The 27,361-nt window shown below is 43.8% G+C and overlaps 1 long non-coding RNA gene across 1 annotated transcript in view; it reads left to right on the plus strand.

Annotated features, from left to right (window-relative positions):
• Positions 1-235: 235 nt before the first annotated feature.
• LOC143300793 (uncharacterized) overlaps positions 236-27,361 on the plus strand; it is a 151,456-nt gene continuing 124,330 nt past the window's right edge. The window contains exons 1-2 of the long non-coding RNA XR_013057693.1: positions 236-363; positions 6,722-6,879. This is a non-coding gene — a long non-coding RNA (uncharacterized LOC143300793). The remainder of the gene's footprint in view (positions 364-6,721; positions 6,880-27,361) is intronic.

The following is a 27,361-nucleotide window of genomic DNA, read 5'->3' on the forward strand; positions in this document are numbered from 1 at the left end:
TTTAAGAGAGAGCGTGGGTGTGTGTGTGTGTGTGTGTGCCAGTGTGCACGCGCGCGCGTGTGTGTATGTGTGCCAGTGTATAAGTGCGTGCGTGTGTGTGTGTGTGTGTGTGTGTGTGTGTGTGTGTGTGTGTGTGTGTTTCTGCGTGTATGGTGTGGCATTTCATGCGAGTGATACGCCTTTGCTTGGCATTCGTGCTTCTGTTTAGTATCAGTTTGGGCTCAGGTGCAGAGAGATCCGTCCTCATTTTTAACGTTCTCATTCGTGTGTCAACGAGCAAAGAGTTTTGTGACGTGCTCAGTGAAAGTGAATTGTGGCAAGTAATCCAAAATAATAGACGACCTGTTGAGTCGGAAAGCTAAGGTATGTTTTATTCCCTCGACTTTCCGTTTGTTTTATCTATCTAGTTTTCCGTGCAGTAGTAATCTATTACGTTATGATTGCAACGTGAAAACAGCTTGATAATCCCCAATGATGCATGACTCCCACACCATGTGCATTGGTAACAATCATGACTGTGCAACCTGTTGAGTTTTGCAAGTGATTTTCAATCACTCAAGTCGTGAACGTGAAGTGTGTCGCGGTCACTTGCACTGTCCCTGTTCGTCAGTTTGCCAGTGACTTAAATCGACTCACGATGCTCTGTTGCTCAGGTTTTTGTGAGTTGTTCTTCACGGCTGGGCGAGGCGCGTGCAAGCCTCCAATCAGTGCAGACTATTGTCTCCGTGAGCGCGCGCTTGTTTCCATGTGTCTTTGCGTGTCAGTCTGCACGAGCGCGTCTGCATGTAAGTCCTGTTCACTGACGGATCTTAGTCTGTGGATCACGTTCTGTTTACTTTCTTACAGAATTATGCTGCTCTCTCTCTCTCTCTCTCTCACACACACACACACACACACACACACACACATATATATATATATATATATGTGTGTGTGTGTGTGTTAGAGAGACAGACAGACAGACAGACAGAGAGTCACAGAGAGACAGCCAGAAAGAGAGAGAGAGAGCAAACGTGCATAAAGATGATTGAATCATGTGACGAGTAGGCTATGTACATGAAATCAGTCACGCAGATTCCAGATCATAAAATGACCTTGATGCTGCTGCTCCCATGCCGTTCTTGCATTGATTCTGATGAGGGCTTCGTCTCCGACCTTTCTGCCACCCCAGACTCTCTCTGTCTCTCTGTGTCTCTGTCTCTGTCTCTCTCTGTCTTGCTGTCTCTCTGTCTCTGTCTCTCTCTGTCTCGCTGTGTGTGTGTGTGTGTGTGTGTGTGTGTGTGTGTGTGTGTGTGTGTGTGTGTGTGTCTGCGCTTATTTCTAACCCCAGTATTCTCTTTCCACCCCACCGATATTTTTGTTTGTTTCTTCTTCTTCATTTTTTTTTATCATAGTAAGTATGAACGGTTGTGTTTTTGCTTCTGCCGTTTCAACGAGCACAAACGAACCCCCCCCCCCCCCACCCACACCCCTCCCCCCCAAAAACCCACCCCAAAACCAACAACAACAACATCGGCATGTGCTTTGAAAGAGGTCAGACCACGCAGAGCGCTGTAATCAAAGCATCTTCATCGATCGATCCAGAGTGCGACAGACTGATGTCTTGCTTTATGGCCACGCAAAGTGGAGGGGGGTCGGGGGGTTGGTGGGGGGGTGTGATGGGAAGGAGGTTGGTGATAGGGAGGGTTGCGTGTGTGTGTGTGTGTGTGTGTGTGTGTGTGTGTGTGTGTGTGTGTGTGTGTGTGTGTGTGTTTGTGTGTGAGTGTGTATGTGTGTGTGTGAGTGTGTATGTGTGTGTGTTTGTGTGTGTGTGTGTGTGTTTGTGTGTGTGTGTGTGTGTGTGTGTGTGTGTGTGTGTGTGTGTGTGTGTGTGTGTGCACGCGCGCGCGTGCATGCGTGCGAGTGCGCAGCTGGCTTTCAGAACATGACTTGAAAATGATTATAATTTTATTAGGCTATATTCTTTAAGCCGGTCAAGAAAAACCGAGCTGTTTACGCACAAACAGGTCTCGACAAACTGCGGTGATGAGAGATGTGTAAAAAAACCAACCACCCCAAAACAAAACAAACAAAAAAAATCGTGGAGCGTTCATATGTTGTCACTCGCCTGTTGGGAGTTTCACACTGGGGGACCAGTGTTTTATCTGTTGTCACCAGGTAGAAAACTTTTGTCTGTCTTCAGGTCTCGGTGAGATAAACTTTTGTCGTTGTCATTGTTGCTGCCGCCGTTGTCATTGTTGTTGTCTTTGCTGTTGTTTTGTTTCGATTGCCCCTTGAGGCCCTTTTCTTCTTCTTCTTCTTCTACTTTAATATCACCTCCTCCTTCTTCTTCTTTACCACCTTCTCCTCCTTCTTCCTCCTCCTTCTTTACCACTACCTCCTCCTCCTTCTTCTTCTTCTTTACCACATCCTCCTCCTCCTTCTTTTTCTTCTTTACCACATCCTCCTCCTCCTCCTCCTTCTTCTTTACCACATCCTCCTCCTCCTTCTTCTTTACCACATCCTCCTCCTCCTTCTTTGCCACATCCTCCTCCTCCTTATTCTTGTTCTTTACCACATCCTCCTTCTCCTCTTTCTTCTTCTTCTTTACCACTACCTCCTCCTCCTCCTCCTTCTTCTTCTTCTTTACCACTACCTCCTCCTCCTTCTTCTTCTTCTTCTTTGCCACCTTCTTCTTTTTGCTTTTAACTTGTAAAAGAAAGACATATAAGATCAGCTTGTTGAAATGTTTTTCTATTTCTAGTTAGATATGCTTATACGAAAAAGGGTATATTTACCATCAATAATAATAATAATAATAATAATAGTATTTATATAGCGCTGAATCTTGTGCAGAGACAAATCTAAGCGCTTTCACACCAGTCATCACACGCATGCCAAACTCTAAAACTGAAGAAACTGAAGATGAGGTGGAGGTAGGGGAGGGAGGCTATCTTGTGAAGAGGTGGGTTTTAAGGCCAGACTTGAAGGAGCTGAGTGTGTTTCATTACTTTCTTCTGCAATTAAAACTTGAATTCTAATGCCAATCGTACTGATGATGTTGACTGTGATGAGGAGTGTAGATATCAGCATCAGCAACGAAAGTAGTATTGATGATGATGATGTAATTATGATAGTGACAAGAATAATGTTGCTAATGATGAAGACCATGGTGATGATTATGGATGACATTATGAACAAAAGTAAACATGATGATGATGATGATGATGACAATAATTATGTTATTTATAGTAGTCGTTGTGATAATTGTTAAAATGATTATCATGATTATCACACTACTACTACTACTACTACTACTACTACTACCGATATTAATTATAATGGTGAGAATGTCAAAAATAATAATGATGATGATTATTATGATGATAATTATAATTGTTATAGTAATGATGATACTACTACTACTACTACTACTACTACTAATGATAATACCACAGAGACAAGTCTTCTTGCTGTTGTTATTGCTAATACAACTGCTCCGTAACTGCTGCTACGTTACCTCTGTGACTTCTACCAATACTGCTGCTGCTGTTGCTGCTGTTACAACTTCTACCATGAACTACAACAAAAACAACTACCTACCACTACTACTGCTCCGACGAAAATTACTACGACTACGACTACTATCACTTTATGTAGGTATGTAGGTGGGGGCAAAGCTTTCCACCTGGATGTAGGTCATGAATCCTGTTTGTGGGCTGGCCTCTTAACCGGTATAATGTCAGATGGGTTGCACAGTGTATTGGCCGCAGCCGCTGCTCCCTAACTGGAGTACGGGGATTGTGCTGATGGAGCCCTGAAAGATTTTCTTTTCTTTTCTTTTTTTTTTAAGGCGAAAAATTACGATATTAATCACTGGTGGACAACCTGAGAGTGCAGTGTGTATTATTTTATTTGTTCATACTGTTGGTTTGTGGCACGAAAGCGTTTGCATTCGACGGTGTGCGTGAAGGAAAAATTACAATATGATGTGACCGCTGTTTCTTTGGTCTTTTTTTTTATTTTTTTTTTTTTTTAAATCAGCAATGTCATTGATTTATTTGTTGTTTGCATTTCAGTTTTTTTGGTGTAAAATAACAATGTCGTTACTGTATATTCGCTATATCCCAACAGGGGTCAAAGGATTAAATATTTTCGATTCTTTTTGTGTGTGTAAGTGCGTGCGTGCGTGCGTGCGTGTGTGTGTGTGTGTGTGTGCGCGCGCGCGCGTGCGTGTGTGTCATGCTGATGTGACAGTGGTGCAGTTTTTCCCCTACATGTTGCTGCCCGTTTTGGCATCAGAGTTGTTTGCTTCAGAGAGTGGTTTTAGATGTTTGTCTCGGCCTGATGCGATTCGCTTGTTTGTTTCGTTTTATTTGTTTCGAAAGCTCCAAGCTCTGTCTCTGTCTCTGTCTTCGTCTCTCTTTGTTTCTCTCTCGATTTTTTTTATTTTATTTTATTTTTTACTACATCGTGAACATGAATGTTGTTCTTCGCACTATCCATAGTTAGCGTCGTGTATATAGTGATTTTTGTAGGGTTTTTTTTGTTGGCTTTTTTGTTTGTTTTTGTTTGTTTTCTCATGGACATTGCTAAATGTTTACGCTGTGTTGTTTATTACGGACATTGTTTATTGTTCACGTCATGCACATCTGTACTGTTTATTATGGACATGGCTCATTGTTTACGTCGTGTACATGAATGTCGTTTATTATGGGTATGGCTCACTGTTTACGTCGTGTTCATCAATGGTGTTTATTATGGACATGGCTCATTGTTTACGTCGTGTACATGAATGGTGTTTATTATGGACATGGCTCATTGTTTACGTCGTGTTCATGAATGGTGTTTATTATGGACATGGCTCATTGTTTATGTCGTGTTCATGAATGTCATGTATTATGGACATGGCTCATTGTTTACGTCGTATCCATGAATACTGTTTATTATGGACATGGCTCATTGTTTACGTCGTATTCATGAATGTCGTTTATTATGGACATGGCTCATTGTTTACGTCGTGTACATGAATGTCGTTTATTATGGACATGGCTCATTAATACGTCGTGTACATGAATGTCGTGTATTATGGACATGGCTCATTGTTTACGTCGTGTTCATGAATACTGTTTATTATGGACATGGCTCATTGTTTATGTCGTGTTCATGAATGTCATGTATTATGGACATGGCTCATTGTTTACGTCGTATCCATGAATACTGTTTATTATGGACATGGCGCATTGTTTACGTCGTGTTCATGAATGCTGTTTATTATGGACATGGCGCATTGTTTACGTCGTGTTCATGAATGCTGTTTATTATGGACATGGCGCATTGTTTACGTCGTGTTCATGAATGCTGTTTATTATGGACATGGTGCATTGTTTACGTCGTGTTCATGAATGCTGTTTATTATGGACATGGCGCATTGTTTACGTCGTGTTCATGAATGCTGTTTATTATGGACATGGTGCATTGTTTACGTCGTGTACACCGATGTTGTTTATTACGGACACAGGTCATCGTTTACGTCATGTGATTCAGGGTTGTTTATTACGCACATTGTTATTGTTTACGGTGTTTGCACGAATTTCGTTTATCACGGACATTGTTCATTGTTTTCGTTGTGTGCACAGATATGAAAAAAAAAAAAAAAATTATCACGGACTTTGTTCACAACTTTTCAGAACAATCCATTACCCAAACAAGTGGAATTACAAGAGTCGGTGTTTGCGTTATCTCTCTCTTTCTCCCCCCCCCCCCCCCCCCCCCCCCCCGCCACCTCTCTCTCCCTCTCTCTGTCTCTCTCTCTGTGCCTCTCTCTCTGAGGGGTGATAAAGATGGGGGAGAGAAGGGAGACAGGGGGGGGGGGGTGTAGGTGACACTACCTGCATACTATAACATTATATATATATATATATATATATATATATATATATATATATATATATATATATATGATAGTCAGTCGTGTCCGACTATGACCATCAGAACAGCAGAGGAGGCAACTGCTGTTCCGACTATTTGGGCTAGAATTTGATTATAGTGGAGAGTGTCTTGCCCAAGTACATCCCCACTCTCTCGGCCAAGAGGGTTTTAGGACAGTCGGCGTTGGGATGGTTCCCAAAGGCCAACTAGCCCCCAAGGCTGCAGCACGAAGACCCAGTGCAATTTTGCCTCCTAGTCTGAGAGTCATAGTCCTTCACAAAAGACTAAGCTGTAAATGGTTTCCCATTGACTGGAGAAACCATTGATATATACAGCTCTCACTTTGCTGTTGACCCAAATGTAAACTTATGTCAATCTGTGATATAAGCCGAGTGTTGGGCCGAGATATATATATATATATATATATATTAATCTATTTATTTATTCTATTCTATTTCATTTCATTTCATTTTCCCTCATTGCCTCACTAGGCCTGTTGGGTTACGTTGCTGTCCAGGCATCTGCTTGGCAGATGTTGTGTGGCATATAATATGTGGATTTGCCGGAACGCAGTGACGCCTCCTGGAGTAGTTAACTGAAGTGAACTGGATATCATTGGTGGGCTGCGACTCTCGCGATAACATGGACATGCGAATGGGTTTATTAGGTCGGTGACAATATTTACCCTTCTGCGTATCGGTAGCCATACTCCCCATTTCGTAGTTTTGAATATCAGTACCATAATTCACTGACCACAACATGGATGGAGTGATGGTGTTTAATTAACGTGCGTGTTTGACCTTCTCCGTAGGTGTAGACACTACCAGAGGTACCTGCTCCGTAGGCTGACCTGGAAGAAGCGGGAAATGGCTGCCTCACGGTCCGCCAGACATAGCTGGGATTCGACCCCAGGACTTCACGATAACATGGGGTGGACGCCGGGGCAGTGATCACCCGACCAGCGGAACGGTCAGTGAGCGCAGGAAGAAAGGAATGTCATGAACGAGTTTATTTGTATTTGTATTTTATTTTCATCACAACAGATTTCTCTGTGTGAAATTAGGGCTGCTCTCCCCAGGGAGAGCGCGTTGCTACACTACAGCGCCACTTTTTTTTTTCTTTTTTTTTTCCTGCGTGCAGTTTTATTTGTTTTTCCTATCGAAGTGGATTTTTCTACAGAATGTTGCCAGGGACAACCCTTTTGTTGCCGTGGGTTCTTTTACGTGCGCTAAATGCATGCTGCACACGGGACTTCGGTTTATCGTCTCATCCGAATGACTAGCGTCCAGACCACCACTCAAGTTCTAGTGGAGGGGGAGAAAATATCGGCGGCTGAGCCGTGATTCGAACCACCGCGCTCAGATTCTCTCGCTTCCTAGGCGGACGCGTTACCTCAAGGCCATTACTCCACTTAACGTGCGTTATGCATAATGCATGGTTGATGGTGTGGATGAATCAATTATGGAATGCACTGCGGTGATCATTTGGCTGAGGGGCCGTCAGTGAGTAGGTGAATAAAAGGAATCGTTGAGGTCGTGAGTGGTTCGAGATAACGTGTGCCATCAGTGACTTCGTTAGTAGGAATCATTGGGGACGTGAATGGTTTGAGATAATGCGTACATAAATGACAGGGTGGTTAGTTTGATGCAGTAATGAATTGTTCGTTGCTAGTGTCTGTGAGCAGCTCATTCGTTATGGAATCAGTTGATGAGCTGTGGAATCTGGCATGTTGGGTTGTTGTTTTTTTTCTGACACCCAGTAGACTTCTTTTTCTGTCACCTTCCATGAAGGAGGAATTTTGTTTAATGTCCCGTCACACATATCGGTGATTGAAGACATTTTGTTAAAGTATTTATGTATACATTTGAGCATTATCGTTTAGAAGGGGTGGGAGATGTGAATGAATGGAGAGTTGGGGGAAACTGGGCAAATGAGGGTGTGAAATGAGGGTGAAATTTGAGAAAAAATATCTAAATACAATTACAGGAAATTACAGAGCCCCCCCCCACACACACACACACGCACGCACACACACACACACACACACACACACACACACACACACACACACACACACACACACACACACACACACACACATTCAGCAGGGAAAATACAAGCAGTTTATGAACATCGCTTAAGTTGTTTTGTTGTTGTTGTTCTTCTTCTTCTTCCTGTCATTGTTATTATTATCATTACTATTGTTGTTGTTGGCATGATTATCATCATAATCATCATGACCATTATTATTATCATTATTATTATTAGTAGTAGTAGTAGTAGTAGTAGTAATAGTAGTAGTAGTAGTAGTGTAGTAGTAGTAGTATCATCATTTCTTTTTACTTCCGTTATAAACATATGAAACGTTACATACTTTTCCTGCTGCTGCGACTATTCTTATCACTACAAGTATCAACTGTTGCTACTGGGCCAGACATTGCGGGGCTAAAGCTTTTCACCTGTGTACACATGGGCGCCGCTTGTTGCATGTGGGTCAGGCACAGGCATGGATCTGGTTTGTGAGATCGGGGCCTGGGCTCTTTACCGACATAATGTCAGATGGTGACATGGTCCACACACACCCACACCCACACCCAACAACACACACACACACACACACACACACACACACATACGCCTCCTTCCCTCGTACTCCTCCTCACACATAAGCACTCACATTCATCTGCACAGACACACAGACAGAGACAGACAGACAGACACACACACACACACACACACACACACACACAGATATATATATATAATATATATATATATATATATATATATATATATATATATACAGAGAGAGAGAGAGAGAGAGAGAGAGAGAGACGCGCGCTTACGCACACACATTCATAAACACACTCAGATACACACACATTATGAGAGAGAGAGAGAGAGAGAACTCCGCCCACTTCTACTCTCACATCCCAGACTTGTGATCTCACAGCTTGAAGTGAACCGTCTGGTCAGATTGTTACGTTCAGAGTTGTTTATTCAGGCTGTATTATTGTTTAGCTTGACAGGTCGATTGTTAATTTTTCTCGCGTGTTGCACGTGCGCGAATTTGTCGGGTGAAGGTTGGTAACAACAATTAACTCGCGCATATACAATGAGTGTGTGTGTGTGTGTGTGTGTGTGTGTGTGTGTGTGTGTGTGTGTGTGTGTACCGCACGCGAGCAAGCATGCAGTTTGTGTGTGTGTGTGTGTGTGTGCTTGCGTGACCAGCTGATGTGGCAATGATGCACATTTTCAGTTGTTGCTCTCCCTGTTTTGGCATGGCAGTGTTTGCTTCAGAGAGTGGATTTAGATGTTTGTCCCTCCTACCCCATTAATCGGGATTTTTGTTTTTCTTTCTTTGTTGTCGACATAAAGAAAAAAGCATCTTTCCGAAACTGTCTTTGCTCGCCTTGTTTCTGTAGAAACTGTTCAAATCGTGTGCGTGAATAGCTGTTCTATCCATGGAAACTGCTTTCACCCCCTGTGGAAGAGGCCGAGGCTTGAATGAATAGAGTTAACGTCTTTCTGCCTATGTCTGTCTGTTTGTTTGTCTGTCTTTCTGTCTGTCTGTCTGTTTGTTTGTTTCTCGGTCTGACTGTCAGCCTATTTCTCCCATTTTTAATTCTTTTTCTTTTTCTCTGCTGGCGTGCGATCCGTAAAGAAGGGGATTAGTAGATGGGCATGGGAGGAGGGGGGGGGGAGGGTTGGGATGTGGGGATGTGGGTTGTTCGATTACATGGAGGCAAGGTTGTTTCCCATTTGTTCTGTGTGTGTCTCTGTGTATGTGTCGCTGTGTGTGTCTGTGTCTGTCTGTCTGTCTGTCTCCATGTCACCATCATGTCTAGATACCCATTGTAAATGACTTACCAGCGTTTAGATATGCATCTTTCAGTGTCTTTATTTATGTGTTTATTTAGATTAATTTCTGATTCATCTGATTAATCAATGGTCATTGATTCATCTGTTTAATTAATTAGTTAATCAGTTAGTTTATTTATTCATTCATTTACTTTTTCGGGCAGGCGGGGCTCGCCAACCTAGGCCGGTAGCTCGTCTACGTGAAGGAAACCACTAATTTAAATTCAATAACTTCTGAAGGGGAGGTTAGATGCATGCGTTCACTTCCTAAGTAACCATACTCGAACTTCGCTTACAGACCACATAGGTATGTTTGCTGATGACAAAGAAAATTATCAGCGTTTGAAACCGCCGGGTGTAGCAGCCGAATGGTTAAAGCGTTGGACATTCAATCTGTTGGTTCCGGGTTCGAATCACGTTCACGGCGCCTGGCGGGTAAAGGGTGGAGGTTTTTCCGATCTCCCAGGTTAACAGATATGCAGACCTGCTAGTGCCTGAACCACCTTCGTGGTTATAAGCATGCAGAAGATGAAATACGCACGTTACAGACCCTGCAATCCATGTCAGCGTTCGGTAGGTTATGGAAAGATCTCCGACATGCACACCCCGAAAGCGGTGTATGACTGCCTAATTGGAGCGGCAAAAACGGTCATACATGTGTATATGCGAGAACGTGAGAGTCGCAGCCCACGAACGAAGAACGAAGAAGAAGAAACCGAGCAACAGAGCAAAATTTTTAATTGTATGGGACGTTGAGCAGAACTAGGCTTCGGGCTTATATTGCACACTTTCAGCACAGCATTCATACAGCGAGTCCACAGAGTGACAGATAACTTTCAGAACAATTCAAGCCGGAAAAATGGAAACAAAATCCATCGGATACCCCGTGCTTCTTTATGGAACTACAACAGCCATTATCATCATCGTCATTTTTGATGCTTGCAGTAAAGACAATCCTTAAAGAACACACACACACAGACACACAGACACAGACACACACAGACACACAGACACACACACACACACACACACAAGCGCGCGCGCGCGAAAGCACACACACACACACACACACACACACACACACACAGAGAGAGCAATCGGATTTGAAAGCTCAAAGCTTTGCATTTCGCTGGATAGAACTTTGGTGTTGGCGAAGGTATTATTTTATTTTATTTTATTTTATTTTATTCTATTCTATTTTATTTCATTTTCTAGGCATTTCGTTTTTATTGTATTTCTTTCTTCTTCATTTTTTTTTAACATTCTCTGTTTATTTACGCCCATTTACTTTCATTTGGGATATGGACCAGGAAAAGAGAGCTGGCTGTGTATTCTTTAAGTTTCGGAACTGACTAATCATCCATTATGTGTAGCTCCACCAATACTTCGTTTCTGGAGGCTGGTGAGTCCTCACGTGACTGCGTGGCAGCACGTAAAACACAAATAAACAAACAATATCAGCTTTCGGGTGGTGGTACATGCACCGTATGTTTGCTTCCATGAATCACTGAACACTGACAGGAGTTAAAACCCCTTGCCCTCCGGGAAAAAAAGACAAGAGTATAGAGCCCGACAGAGCCACGGGTGACGGAATTATGTTGACGTCATTGGACTTGAGGACTGGAGGAGGAGCTTGGCGTAACCCACACACACACACACACACACAATCGGATTTGAAAGCTCACATTTCTGCTATTTGCTGGATGGAAGATTTAATGTTACTTTATTTGTTTTGTTTGTTTGTTTTTTGTTGTTGTTTTTTTTCATTGAGGTATTTTCGTTTTATTCTGTTTAATCTTTTCAATTATTTAAATTTAAAAACAAATACTCCCGTTTACTTTCATTTGGGATATGGGTCAGGGAAAGAGTGTGGGCTCTGTTTCCTGTATGTTTCGGGGCTGACTAATTATGACTAATTATTCACAACGTTTAGCTTCACCAATAGGGTAGGTAGGCCTAACTGCAAACGACCAATGGAAGCGATCAGCTCAACGTGTGTATTGTACAGACAGCTGGTTGTACGATCGTCAAACGCAGCACTTCTGTTTTTGAAGGTTTTCCCCGTTTGGTTGAATCAGGAAACGTTCGTCTTCTTCTTTTCAACGTTTTGTTTTGTTTTTTGTTTTTTTCAACGGTTGAAATGGCTGGGGTGCCTTAGGTTAAATGCGACCCGGCACGGGCTTGTCTAATTGCAAGACTGTAGGACGCATGCAGCATCCAGGAGGAAGTACTGGCCAACACCGACAGCAGTGGAAGCCAAACTGTACGGCACCCTGGAGGAGCTGCGACGGACGGCAGCATTCATCGAGGACACCGGGCTGCTGATCTAATGGGAGGCGAACGAGGAAGAAGAAGAAGACAAACGATGGGTTTTGGTACATGTGGACAATCAAAACTGAAATAGGTCTTGAACTCATTCAACAACATTGTTGGAACATCACATCACAGCAGACTGTTGTATTGTTGATTTTGATCACACATGCACACACATAAACAAACACACATTTAAACACACACACACCCCACATCACACACAAACACGCCCTTTTTGGAGTGCTCAGTAACTGTGCAGGTTCGCTTGCAAATGGACTCACGTCAAAATATCCAGTGGTCTAATTGCAAAATTCCTGTCAAAACTTGCATTCTGCTCTGTCACCAACACACTTTCATAATGCTCGCAGCACTGGTAATGCACAATTCATTCAACATATCCAATCAACTCGGCTATTTCAAACTGTATCAATGTTCAAGTCCTATTACTTGCTTCCCTTGATTTTAGGATTATGATTAGCACCTTAGTGAACTTGGTCTGCAGTCGTGCGCAAAAATAAGAAAGAGCGCGACAATAGACGGAAATAGCTGTTTTACTGGTTCTTGGGAATTGATATTCATTAAGGTATCAGAGCGAGGTCGAAGCAGACGTTGAATTGTGAATTGTGAAATGTCTGTGGTTTGAAGGCTTCGAAAAGATGCAAGCGGCGAAACGTAGATTGATGCTAAGATAAATTGATCAACTACGGAATTTGTCCATTTCGTGACAGTTTATGATCAGATGGTCATTTATGTTTACCTTCCCGTCACTACACACACACACACACACACACACACACACACACACACAAACCAGTTTGCATACTTTGTCATCAAAACCTGCGTTTATCTTTACTTAAAATGCGCGTTCGCACCAATGTTTGAAGCATGTTAAGCAGCCACAAACTCCGGTGCGCGCGCGCGCCCGCACACACACACACACACACACACACACACACACACACTCTCACCGTGTTTGGGCTCTTGTGAAAAACAAACGCAAATGCATGCACACACATACTGACCTCTCTCTCTGTCTCTGTCACAGTTGCGCGCGTACACACACACACACACACACACACACACACACACACACACACATGCTCCTCTGTCGTTCACGTCAACACACCATCCTGATACTGACTGTGCATTTCCTGATGCACACAAATGTAGGCTACGGGAAGAGGACAGAACGGAACAGTGCAGGCACAACTGACAGTTGTGCAGAGACACGAAACACGTGGCACTTTCCTCAGTACTTAATTAAGTCTCCTGCTGCAGCTGGAACACTGACCAACATGTCAGCGATGACTAAAAGATGGAAGATTTGTATGAAGGTCAGGAAGGTTTTGGCAGGTCAGTTTTGTCAGGTCACTTTTGTCCGGTTAGTTCCGTAGGTCAGTTTTTGTCAGACCGGTTTCGTCCTCTTCTTGCGTATGGCATTCTGGACCGACTAGAGATCAGCAGGTCTAACCACAGCGGCAGCAGGGGAATGTCTGGTCTGTGGTTTGGTTCTGATCAGGTCCAGTTTTTCCGCCTTTTTTCGGTGGGAGAAATATTTTACGTAGCGTAACAGTATTCACGAGGTTGAACTGGTCTTTTAAACCTTTTTTTTTGTCCCCAGCGACCTTTCACCATTGTTTTGGGGCGCCGTGGAAGAATTGGTATGGCGTAGGCCTTTTGATCCAGTGGTCTGGGTTCCACCCCCAGTTTCTGCCTGATAGTGTGTCATTGTGAAAGACACTTCACTCCGACTTTCCTGACTCGGCCCATGTGTGAATGGGTGCCTGACTTGGTTGTGGAACGCTAAAACGGTGGAAAAAGATGACTGAACCCCGCCTTCCAGGAAATGCGGAGCCCAAGTTACAGTGGATATTAATTCACTACCCCAATGGTTACAACACCTTCAACCATTTTTTTTTAAATTAACATAAACATTGGTTTTTCCTCTATTTTTAAGACCAGATAGGTTCTCGGTCCTGAAATAGCCTTATTGTGGTCGGCAGGGTTGTTAGTAGCATGACTGAAATTTGAAACGATTGACACTGCGACAAATTGGAGGGCATGGGGACGAAAGGGGTCGAGTGGGGGGGTTGGGGGGGAGGAAGTGGGGGGGTAATTGGGAGGGGATGGGTTTTGGTGTTACAGAAAATATGTGACCTAAGTATAATCAGGTTTCTGCAGCACGTGAGACAGGGGAGAAAGCAGCAGCGCGGAGGATGAAAAGGTGGAGAGAGTAAAAGGAAAGAGAAAAGTGTTGAGCAGGATACTGAGAGAGAGAGAGAGAGAGAGAGAGAGAGAGAGATGGTGGAAAGTGGAATGCATGAAAGGGTATGGCCGAGATTCGTTGATGACGTCAAAAGAATGTTTTTTGTTGTTGTTTTTTAAAATCTATCTCTGTACCAGGAGGAGGCATCCACTACGCCAGTTCACTGGTCAGGCTGTAATGACCCTATCACTTGGGTGGAAAGGACGGTGAAGTAAAAAAAAAAAAAAAAAAAAAAAATAAAGGAGATAAAGGATTAAAGAAAGCAGATAAGGACACGAGCTAATCAGTTCTAGCCAGACTCACACCACGACAAGATAACCAATCTCTTCGCCTTGGTGTCTGTGGCTAGACATAATGCTGTACATCTCTTCGTGAGCGGCTGTGTGTTTGGAACATAGCACCATTAACGTGGTTGAACTAGACTTCTTTTTTTTAGCATTATTTTCATCGTTCTTGTAACACTGTTTTGAAGGCCCCGTGGAAGAATGGGTACGGCGTAGGACTTCTGATCAAGTGGTCAGGGTTCGATCCCCTGTTTCGGCATGGTAGCGTGTCCTTGAGAGTTTCAGGTTCAGTTTCAGTAGCTCAAGGAGGCGTCACTGCGTTCGGACAAATCCATATACGCTACACCACATCTGCCAAGCAGATGCCTGACCAGCAGCGTAACCCAACGCGCTTAGGCAGGCCTTGAGAGAAATATATATATATATATATATATGATAAAAACAAAAGTAAATAAAGACACTTTACTCCGATTTTCTTCTACCTGACTTGGTTGAGGAAGGTTAAAACAGCGGAAGGAGAGGATTGTGCCCCGCTTTCCCATGCGGAGCCCGAGTCACACTGGATATGAATGCACTGGCCCAATTGCCTTAAAAAGCTACGGGGTCTTCAACTGTTTAAAGCCTTGGTTTCCCCTGTTTTTTTTAGGAACAGACAGGTTCTCAGCCCAGAAATAGTCTTACTGGGGTCGGTTGGGTTGTAAACAGCATGACTGAATTTGAAACGATTGACACTGCGACAATATGATGGGGGTCGGGGGGGGGGGAGTTTGGTGCTGGGGATGACAGGGGTAGTATATGGGGAGTGAAGGGGGTGGTAATTGGACGGGGAAAGGCCGGGAGCTGGGTTTGGGTGGTATAGAAAAGATGTGACCTCAGGATAATCACGTTTCTGCAGCGCGTGAGATAGGCGGGGGTGGGTGTGGGGGGGAAAGCTGCAGCACGGAACAAAAAGAAGGGGGTGATGGAGAAAAGTGTTGAACAGGTTAATCTGAGAGAGAGAGAGAGAGAGAGAGGGAGGGAGGGAGGTGGTGGAAGGTGGAACGGATGAAAGGATATGGCCGAGATTCGTTGATGACGTCAAAAGAATGTTGTTTTTCCTATCTCTGTACCAGACTTCATAACATCTGCATGTAATGGTAGAGACATCTGCCACGCCGGTTCACTGGTCAGGCTGTCATTAAGGTGTTAAAAAAAAAAAGTGGGGAAAGGGATTAAAGGAAGCAGATAAGGACACGAGCTAATCAGTTCTTGCCAGAAAGCCAGACTCACACCAACACCTGCACCGTGATTCCTGGGTGTTTGTGACGCTTCAAACATGAAAATTGTGCTGCATGTATCTTTGTGAACTGGTGTGTGTGTGTGTGTGTGTGTGTGTGTGTGTGTGTGTTTGTCTGCATGTTTACAAAACTGGGCCCATTTTCTATTTTTTTTTTTCCCCGATTGCATGTATATCCCATTTCATTTCGTTTTGTTTACCTTTTTATCTATACATTTGCTTGACGTTTAATTTTAAGTAGGCCTAGTACGAATTTGATATTTTCTTCACACTAGAAATATTTTGAGGCTTTCAGGGCGGCAAGAACATCTTGGATCTAGGTCAGGAATCTGTCGCCTTCCCTTTTATTCTGTTCTTTTTTTATTTTTCAAAAGTAAATGTGATGCAGCGTATATGGATAAGTCCGCACGCTTTGACGCCTCCTTGAAACTGAATCATGAACCCCATTTTGTCACTCAGCGTGAGTGGTCGTTTATTTTCTCTGCAGCAATGTACAGCACGCAGCGTGAGTGGTCGTTTATTTTCTCTGCAGCAAGGTACAGCACGCAGCGTGAGTGGTCGTTTATTTTCTCTGCAGCAAGGTACAGCACGCAGCGTGAGTGGTCGTTTATTTTCTCTGCAGCAAGGTACAGCACGCAGCGTGAGTGGTCGTTTATTTTCTCTGCAGCAAGGTACAGCACGCAGCGTGAGTGGTCGTTTATTTTCTCTGCAGCAATGTACAGCACGCAGCGTGAGTGGTCGTTTATTTTCTCTGCAGCAAGGTACAGCACGCAGCGTGAGTGGTCGTTTATTTTCTCTGCAGCAAGGTACAGCACGCAGCGTAAGTGGTCGTTTATTTTCGCTGCAGCAAGGTTTGTCAACACGATGTCTTGGATGAATAGGTAGATGAATCAACGAATAAAATGATGAATGGACGAAACTAATGAAGTCTTATCCAAAGGAACGGGCGGCAGTCTTTCATACGAAGACAGAACAAGAGAGGCAAGGCCTTCAAGACTCACTTGTGATAAATTAAGTCCCCTAGCATTAATTACAGAGTAATTTCCCTTTTTTACTATCTGCACCAAAACGTTTGCAAAATAAATAAAAATTCCATGCTTAACAAAAGAAGTTCCTGTTTGAACAAAAAATGATAATAATGACTCCTCTTGTTGTCGTGTCAGAATAAGAGATCAAAGTGCCAAGTTTAGATAATACAAAAAAATATAAATATAACAGTAAATGCAGTTTGCATATAATTAGGCTTCTTTTTTATTTTTTTTGTGCCCATCCCAGAGGTGCAATATTGTTTTAAACAAGATGACTGGAAAGAACTGAATTTTTCCTATTTTTATGCCAAATTTGGTGTCAACTGACAATGTATTTGCAGAGAAAATGTCAATGTTAAAGTTTACCACGGACACACAGACACACAGACACACGGACACACACACACACACAGACAACCGAACACCGGGTTAAAACATAGACTCACTTTGTTTACACAAGTGAGTCAAAAATGTAAACGATGACAAGGCCTCACTCTGAACCGGCTTTTAAGTTTCACACGACTGGTTAGGGAAGATAGCATGTTGTCTGCAACATTTTACATAACCACTGAGACGTGAAATAAACGACAACTGCCTCGTAATCACATTTTTTGTATTCCTAAAATAGAATAGAGTGTCTTTATTACCAAGTGTACCTGGGTCACAAGGAATATTGGTGTGTGTGTGGGTGGGGGGGGGGGGGGGAGGGGGGGGGGGGGGGGGGGAGGGGGGGGGCAGTACATAAGGTACGAACATAAATCGAAAATCATACACAAACACAGATACAGTAGAAATTAGGATATATACAAGTGCATATCAATATAAAAACTTGTGCATACTCACACATGCACGCACTGCACTGCTATACAAGATTAATAACCTCTACTTTCTTCCGTATAAAACTTGATGCGCTGAAGATAAAGTATAGTAAAAATGTCACATGCACCTGTGGTAAGCAGTTCAGTTTGCATCATTGTTTGTTTCACTGCCAGCAGTTACGTACCTTCTTGCCCAAGTATTTCAAAGAGAATAATAATTCTGCAGATGATTTTTGTAAAGTTATTTCTGACGAAGTTCTTATGGTCGAACTTTCACAGGCATTAGTTCATAGCCCTATTTCTACATTCCTTTAATGCACTTCAGAAATGTGTTAATGGTTGCTGATTATTATCATTATTATTATTGAATTGTTACTGTTAAATGTAATTGCATGTTAGTTATACATTTTACGGTAGTTTTCTAGTTTACCTTTTTTCTGTTTTTCTCTTCCCGCCCCCCCCCCCCCCCCCCACCACCACCACATTCCATGCCCCCCCCTTTTTTAACGTCTAATATCACTGATAGTGAAAAGACGCTAAATTAAAGAACGAACGAACGCACTGTACACACACACACACACACACACACACACACACACACACACACACGCACACACACACACACACACACACACACACACACACGTTTTACATGTGGATGGGGCTGATGACTAGATCTTCAGGTAGATGGTTGTTGATTGCATAGTTCTAGTTATCATACTGGATTTGTCCGAACAACCCAAATGTTTGTAATGAAGCGTTAGTTGTGTTGTTTTTTTTCTGTGGTTGAAACGATGGGAACGCATGGCTTTTCGACAGAGTGATGAAAAATCAGGGCCTTGGAGATGCATGCATTAAAGTTAGGGAAGGGGAGGTGTGTGGGGGTGGGGGTTGGGGGAGTTGAGACCAAACGGAACAAGCGAAGCAGCAGGCAGCATGGAAAGAACGAGAAAGAGTAAAGGAAAGGAAGAAAGAGAGAAGAGAAAAAGGAAAGAAAGAAATTGAAAGAAAAGAAGTGGCCATTTTTTTTTTTTTTATACAGGATGATCTCAGAGCGAGAGAGGAAGAGAGAGGTAAGTAGATGTGGTCGGGAGGGCGGGGGGATGGGGGGGGGGAAGGGAGGGGGGGGGACTAGGGAGGTGAGGTTTCATTGGAGAGGGAAAGGGGGGGGGGAGTAGATGACGTCAATAAAATGTGTCTTTTCTCCCTTTTTTAAATAATTAAATGTCTTTTCTTTTCTTTTTCTTGTCTTTTTTTTTTAAACACTGTACCGATTCCGTAAGAACAGAAGGGAACGGACAGACGTGTCCCGTCAGATCCCATGAGATGCTGTAATGCTCTTATCCTTTGGGAAGCAAGAGATAAACAATGCAATCAGATTAAGAAACAAACAAACAGATGAATAACCAAACACACAAAGAGACCAATAAATAAATGAATAAATACATAAACAAAATTAACAAATAGATGAGAAGCCAACGAACTGCTTGCTTCCTGATGAATGCCAGTCCCACACACAGGCAATGATATATGAATAGTATCAGTATCAGTATCAGTAGCTCAAGGAGGCGTCACTGCGTTCGGACAAATCCATATACGCTACACCACATCTGCCAACCAGATGCCTGACCAGCAGCGTAACCCAACGCGCTTAGTCAGGCTTGACAAAAAGAAAAAAAAAGAAGGTAATAATAATAATAATTTTATAAAATATAAAAGACAATAATGATGAGAAATAAACAAATAAGTGTAAAACATGAAGACACACACTCACAACAATGAATAGATGAATAAATACAAATAGAATTGATAACTAAATAACAAGTTAACCAACTCACTCTCTCTGTCTCTTTCTCTCTCTCTCTGCCCACCTCCCTCTCTCTTTCTCTCTGATGTCTTAGAAACCTGAAGTTTGTTCTTGATGATATGACTGCTTATTTCTTGTGTTTTTTTTTTACATGATCATGTGTATGTACCCCTTCATGAGGGGCAATGGCCTATACGGAATCAGAATCAGAATCAGAATCAGAATCAATTTTAATGTCAATTAATCCCTAACAAGGTTTATAAGACACGCATGCAAAGTTACATGAAACCACGCACAAAAAAAAAAAAAAAAAAAAAATCATCCGTATCCGTATCTCTCTCTCTCCCTCTCTCTCTCTCTCTCTCCCCCCCCCTCTCTCTCTCTCTCTCTCTCTCTGTTGCCTTGGTGTGCACATGGACAGGGGAATGAGGAATGTCATGCCGTTACGTCTGCGGTGCCTGTCGTACGTGTCTAAGGTTCCACGCTTCTCTGTCTGTCATGGGACGTGTATCTTTCTTTAATTCAGTCTAATGTTCTTTCTCTTTGAATGGTATTAGACTGCTGGACGTGTGTGTGTGTGTGTGTGTGTGTGTGTGTGTGTGTGTGTGTGTGTGTGTGTGTGTGTGTGTGTGTGTGCGCGCGCGTTTATATGTGCATGTATGTGTGCGTGCGCACGCGATTTGTGTGTGTGCGTGTGTGTGTGTGTGCGCGCGCGCGCGTGAGTGTGTGTGTGTGTGTTACAAGCAGGGGAGGAGAGAAAGAGAGGGTAAAACTGTCGCCAAATTCCCAGAAAGTGTGTACGAGCGTGCGTCCGCCTATGTACATACTGGCAGGACAGGAAGAGACAATCTGACTCTTGTTTTGCCTCAGACCAGCTCCTTTGGAACTGAGCAATACTGAGCCAGTCTCAAACCCACGCCCATAGTTGTCAGAACAGCAAAGGCCTTGCGTTGCGCCGTGACACGGACCCATCGATACGATGTGAATAGAAATGATATTCGCTGTCAGTGGGCTGTTATGAACTGTCCAACTTTAAATGCGAAGATACTAACATGACGACGAAATTCCGGGAAAGGTCAGTCGTTTAACAGCTGCCAGTGGGTGGCCGGTTCTGGTTGTGTGACAGACTGAAGGATAAACATGATAGATCTTGAGGGGTCTGGGTTAGTGTTGGTGGCATCGGAGGGAAATGGCTTTACGGTTCACGTCATTCAAATTCCGAAGTATGGAGTACAACTTGCATTGCATTAAATACAACAACAACAACAAACAAACAAACAAACAAACAAAATGGAGAGAGTTACCACTCTTTGCTGTTTGTTGATCATTTTATCTTCTGGCCTCATTGTTTGTTAATTTCCAGTTGAAAAACCACCGAGGCAACCATGTGTTTGTCATGTATTGTCCATGTGTTCTGTGTGGCTTGTTCAGGTTTAAAGAGGCTATGCCAGTCTTGAATAAAAGCTTATTTATATTTGCACATTTCTTCTGTCTTTGCTGATGTGTGCACATGTCAGATGATCGGTATAAGGACAGGCCCGGCGCTTCCTTTTTTGAGGAAGTGTCTGGGTTTGTTCCAATGTACCTTTTATCTACCTGTGTGCTTGTTGAATCGGCAGCGTAAGCAGCACTGACCTGAAATCGTGTACCTTGTGAATGGAGAGTTACCACTCTTTACTCTTTGTTAAACAAACAAACAAAAATAAAAACGAAAAGAAGAAGTTTCCCGGTGACAAGCTAAATGCAGGTGAAACTTCGTGGGGGAAAATTTGAGCGGTTGGCAGAAGACAGGAGGGAAGAGAGTCATGTTATGTGTTTGGTAGTGGGGGCTCAGTGGGATGAAGCTGGGATGGGAATAGACAGAGGTGGGGGCGGGGGAGGGGTGGAAGCAGGTGACAGTATTAATGAATCATCAGCATCCTTCAGAAAAAAAAGAAGAAAAAAAAAGAAGAAAAAACAACAACAACAAAATAAGTCCCCCGAGAAAGAAACAAACTTTGAACAAACAAAGAGAAAGAAACGACTGCAGGAATAGTGTGTTCATGCAAGCAGTCTGACCGCCCCACTCTCTCAACTTCATCTTTCGTTATCGCAAAGAAGCAAATTCTGACATTTACATGCGACTCGTCGTATCAAATGTCGGCTTCTTCAAAATCAGCCCAGCATTTTGTTGAAAGTAGGTATAAACGCAGACATTAGAGTTCTGTATTTTACCAGATAATCTGGTCCAAGTCAAAGTCAGTGTGGTCAGTCATTCAAAGACAATGCGTTGAAACTGGTCCGTTTGGGCTTCCAAGGGATGACACTTCTCTTCCATCAGACAGGCAGATATGAACGCATATAATTATTGGCGAAGGGTATTTGGAAGGAAGGAAAGGAAGAATAAAAACGTGCAACGTGGAATCGGGGTAGGTGATTCGCGCTCGCTCACCAGTTTTGTTGTTGTTTGTTTGGTTGGCTGGTTTTTCGTTTCACTGTTGTTGTCTTTGATTCAGCGCATTTGTTTTTTGTTTTGTTTTTTCACTGTAGTAGTCTTTAATTCAGCGCACTTGGTTTTTTGTTTCACTGTAGTAGTCTTTAATTCAGCGCATTTGGTTTTTTGTTTCACTGCAGTAGTCTTTAATTCAGCGCATTTGGTTTTTTGTTTCACTGTAGTAGTCTTTAATTCAACGCATTTGGTTTTTTGTTTCACTGTAGTAGTCTTTGATTCAACGCATTTGGTTTTTTGTTTCACTGCAGTAGTCTTTAATTCAAAGCGTTTGTTTTTTTTTTTGTTTCACTGTAGTAGTCTTTAATTCAAAGCGTTTGGGTTTTTTTTTTTTTTTTCTGCAGTTAGTCTTTAATTCAAAGCGTTTGGGTTTTTTTGTTTCACTGCAGTAGTCTTTAATTGAAAGCGTTTGGGTTCTTTTTTTTTTTTTTGTTTCACTGTAGTAGTCTTCAATTTAAAGCGTTTGTTTTTTGTTGTTGTTTTTTTGTTTCACTGTAGTAGTCTTTAATTCAAAGCGTTTGTTTTGTTTTTGATTTTTTTGGTTTCACTGTAGTAGTCTTTAATTCAAAAAGTTTGGTTTTTTGTTTCACTGCAGTTGTCTTTAATTCAAGGCGTTTCCACTTTGAGATGCGATTACATCCTTTTGTCGGTGAGGGTTATCAGGTTTTCGAATCCCTGTTGACCAGAACTAATCTTACTCATTTCGACAAAGCAAGAAGGGATGAGGGAGTTGTGTGCTTGGGGGAGACAGACAGACAGACAGACAGACCGGTAGAGAGAGCTAGATAGATAAGTAGATAGATAGACGCAGACACACACACACACACACACACACACACACACACACACACACACACACACACACACACACACACACACGGAGTGAACGCACATTGGTTCATTTGCATTATTGAGATTGGAGCATAATTGCGACCTGAAAGCAGAAGTCCTTTACAGTTTTGTTTGTTTTGTTTTGTTGTTTTTTGTGTGTGTATGTGTGTGTGTGTGCGCGCGCGCGCGCGTGTGTGTGTATGTGTGTGTGTGTGTGTGTGTGTGTGTGTGTGTGTGTGTGTGTGTGTGTGCATACGTGCATGGAAAATAGAGAACGACAACACTGTGACTGCCCCCCCCCTCCCTTACTGAAAACCGTCACAACAGCATATGCACCAATATTCGATCTCTTCGTGCTTGATTAAATCAAATCACTTGCATTGCGAGAGAATGTTGATGGAACATCGGGAGGTAGAGGGAGGGTGGAGGGAAAAGTCTGGAGGAGGGCTGGGTCAGGGCGGGGTGAGGGAGGTTGCCGCGTGGGTGAGGGTATGGTTGGAGGACAGGGGGTTGGGAGTGGGGGTAAGAGAAGGAGGTCCTGAGAGGGTGGTAGTGGGGGGCGGTGGATGGGGGCGGGGGGGGTGACGTTACGAAGAAAGGAGTGGTTTGGGAATAATGACATCGGTGCAGTGCGTAGGATAAAGGGTAAAAATTTATTTTAAAAAAAAAGGAAAAAAAAGGTGATCCAGCATACAAAAAGAAGAGAGAGAGAGAGAGGGGGGGGGAGGAAAGAGAAGAGGCCATATTACAAGATAACCTCAAGGAGAGAGAGGGAGGGAGGAGGGATGGAGGGGAAGTGGGGGGGGGAGGGGGGAGGATCAAGAGCTGTGATCAAGAATGGGGAGTAATGGACCCAGTGCATTGAGAAGCGGGGTTATAGAAAGTGGGGAGAGGCTGGGCTTGCGGGGAGAGCAGGCAGAAAAGGGAAGTGTGGGGGGTGGGGTCGGAGAGGTGGGGGTGGGTGGGGTGGGAGGAATAGATGACGTCAGTGAAATTATTTTACGAGTGTTTGTTTCCCCCCTTTCTCTCTATGATACTCTTAACACAAGAGGCAGCAAGGGATGGAGATACCTTGTCAGTTCTCTTGCACAGCTATAATGATCCTGTCATCTTTTTCTTGGGGGGGTGGAGGGGGGGTTGGGTGGGGGGAGGGAAGGTAAATGAAGACCCCCCAAAAAGATGAATAAGTAACTGAACAGATAAATGAATAGATACGGAACGAAAGAAAGAAATCAGTGTCACAAACTCCGGATTTAGCGTGGATGGCAGCTTGACCCCTCAACTAATCAGTTCGATCGTGAATCAGTTTTCTTGTCACTCAAAGACAGACACAAAGATAGACAGATAGATAGATAGATAGAGAGAGAGAGAGAGAGAGAGAGAGAGAGAGAGAGAGAGAGAGAGAGAGAGAGAGTCTCGTTGTTATCTCTGAGTCATACAGAAACAAAAAAAAAACAAAAACACAAAAACACACACAAACAAACGAACAAGTAAATAAGTTCATGCAACCCATGAACATGTAATAGACAAACAAAATAACCCCCCTCCACCTGGCACTCCCCCCCCCCCCCCCCCACCCCCCCCACACACACACACACTTTCGCGCGTGCGGAGACCTTCACTATATGAACAATCTGAACTGGACACTTGGTTCACGATTTCTAGTGTGTGTGTGTGTGTGTGTGTGTACGTGCGCGCGCGTGTGCGTGTTTGTGTATGTGCGTATGCGTGCGTGTGCGTGCGTGCGTGTGTGTGTATGTGTGTGTGTGTGTTGGGGTCGGGGGGGGGGGGGTCGAAAGATAATTTCATCACATGATTTGTGTTTATTCTATGTGAGTGGGAACGATTGAGAAGGAATTTCATTAGGACTCAACATTTGATTTACGATTTCAGTTTGTGAAAGAACGACACACACACACACACACACACACACACACACACACACACACACACACATTCGCGATCACACGGGCGTGCTCACACACACTGGGAAACTCACATGAAAGTAGAAACTGGTGAGCATTCTAGTGGCACAGTTAACCACTCTCATGAAACTCAACAACGCTTTTTTTCCAACACGAAACGCACGCACCAGTAATGGATACTGACGCTTAATTAAATGTATGGTCAACCAGCCACTTTTGTTTATAAAATGACCATAAGCCTTGACCAGAACCCTTCGCTGTACGTTGTCCAGATTGCCAATAGTACAATCACCACCGTAAATCCCACCTAGCATAACGGGAGACGAAACTTGTCCGAACCTTTGACATTGTTGCAGATAGTTTCAGTTTCAGTTTCACTTTCTCAAGGAGGCGTCACTGCGTTCGGACAAATCCATACACGCTACACCACATCTGTTGAGCAGATGCCTGACCAGCAGCATAACCCAACGCGCTTAGTCAGGCCTTGAGTGCATGCTTACATATTTGTGTACCTATGAAAGTGGATTTCATTTTACGTAATTTCGCCAGAGGACAACACTCTCGTTGCCATGGGTTCTTTTTCAGTGCGCCAAGTGCGTGCTGCACACGGGACCTCGGTTTATCGTCTCATCCGAAAGACTAGACGCTCAGTTTGATTTTCCAGTCAAACTTAGGAGAAAGGGCGAGAGCGGGATTCGAACCCACACCCTCACGGACTCTCTGTATTGGCAGCTGAGCGTCTTAACCATTCTGCCACCTTCCTCCCTGTTGCAGATAATGATCAACAACAACAGTATCAAAGGGTGGACCTTAGCCATCCACCGACCATGCAGACCTCGCGACAAAGCTCGGTTGATGGCGGTGACGATGTGTGGTCTGTTGACCCACTTGGTGACACAGAGCATGGGGAATCTGTTTGAAGCCCGCGTGGCGTCAGGCGTGTCTGTGGTTGTGTAACATGAAGTGTCACCATTAACAGGGACGTGCGAAACAAGTCTACACAGTGTTGCGCATGACTTGTGTGTGCATTGTTGCATGGATGATGCTTCGTGTAGCCATTTAACGCATGGGAGACAGAACAAACAGAGGGACGGTCAGACACAAGCACCCACGCATATACGCACCTCACGCACGCACACATGAACATGCAGACATTCACTTTCTCACACTCGCACACACACACACACACACACACACACACACACACACACACAGCATAACGGGAGACGACTTGTCCGAACCTTTGACATTGTTGTAGATAATGATCAACAACAACTGCATCAAAGGGTGGACGTCAGCCATCCACCGACCATGCAGACCTCGCGACAAAGCTCGGTTGATGGCGGTGACGATGTGTGGTCTGTTGACCCACTTGGTGACACAGAGCATGGGGAATCTGTTTGAAGCCCGCGTGGCGTCAGGCGTGTCTTTGGTTGTGTAACATGAAGTGTCACCATTAACAGGGACGTGCGAAACAAGTCTACACAGTGTTGCGCATGACTTGTGTGTGCATTGTTGCATTGATGATGCTTCGTGTAGCCATTTTAGCGCATGGGAGACAGAACAAACAAATGGACGGTCAGACACAGACACCCACGCATATACGCACCTCATGCATGCACACATGAGCATGCAGACATTTACTTTCTCACACTCGCGCGCGCGCACACACACACACACACACATAAATGGACATATCACAAGGTGAACTCGACACGTGGTTCACGATTTCCATGTGTGCCAGGACAAATGCTGTTGAGAGAGACAGAGATTGATTCAAGAGATGTATTCATTCAGTGATTTCACGATTTGTTCTGTGTCAGCAGAACGATTCAGAGAGAGAGAGACACTCACAGATGTGAGACACGATTTCAATGTAGTCTTTCCAAGGACCACCCGTCTCCCACCCATTCCCCCACACGTGCACAGGGGGAACTGAACGCCTGGTTCACGATTTCTGGTGTGTGTGTGTGTTTCTGTGTCTGTGTGCGTGTGTATGTGTGTGTGTGTGTGTGTGTGAGAGAGAGAGAGAGAGAGAGAGAGGAGGGGGGTCCGAGTACGAATTAATCACGTTGTTTTCGTTTTATTCCGTGTGAGGAGGAACAACTCATCAAGTGATTCATGATTTTAATATGTGCACCCCCCCCCCCACACACACACACACAGGGGAGAAATGGAAATGGGAATATTTTTAAAGAACAGTTTTCAGGCGGCACAACATGTGGCTGACAGTTCTATCCATCATGTGAACAGAATACCACCGCTGCCGCAGTCAGCAGAGATCAGAGGCTGCTGTCATTCTCATGGCACTAAAACATTGTGCGACAACACTCTGCACTTCTCGATCAAAGATCAGCTTGAGTATGCGACTTGGCCGTTTCCCTCCCCCTCCCTTCCCCCGCCCTCTCTCTCTCTCTCTCTCTCTCTCTCTCTCTCTCTCTCTCTCTCTTCACAAGTATTTCTTGTTCTTTTCTTGTTCTTTCTAGTCCCCTTGTCGGAAGGGTGTTGTAACGCTGAATGGACAATAAAAACGTTGTCATTCTCTCTCTCTCCC

This window comes from Babylonia areolata, chromosome 26 (assembly GCF_041734735.1).
Source record: "Babylonia areolata isolate BAREFJ2019XMU chromosome 26, ASM4173473v1, whole genome shotgun sequence".
Taxonomy (NCBI): domain Eukaryota; kingdom Metazoa; phylum Mollusca; class Gastropoda; order Neogastropoda; family Buccinidae; genus Babylonia; species Babylonia areolata.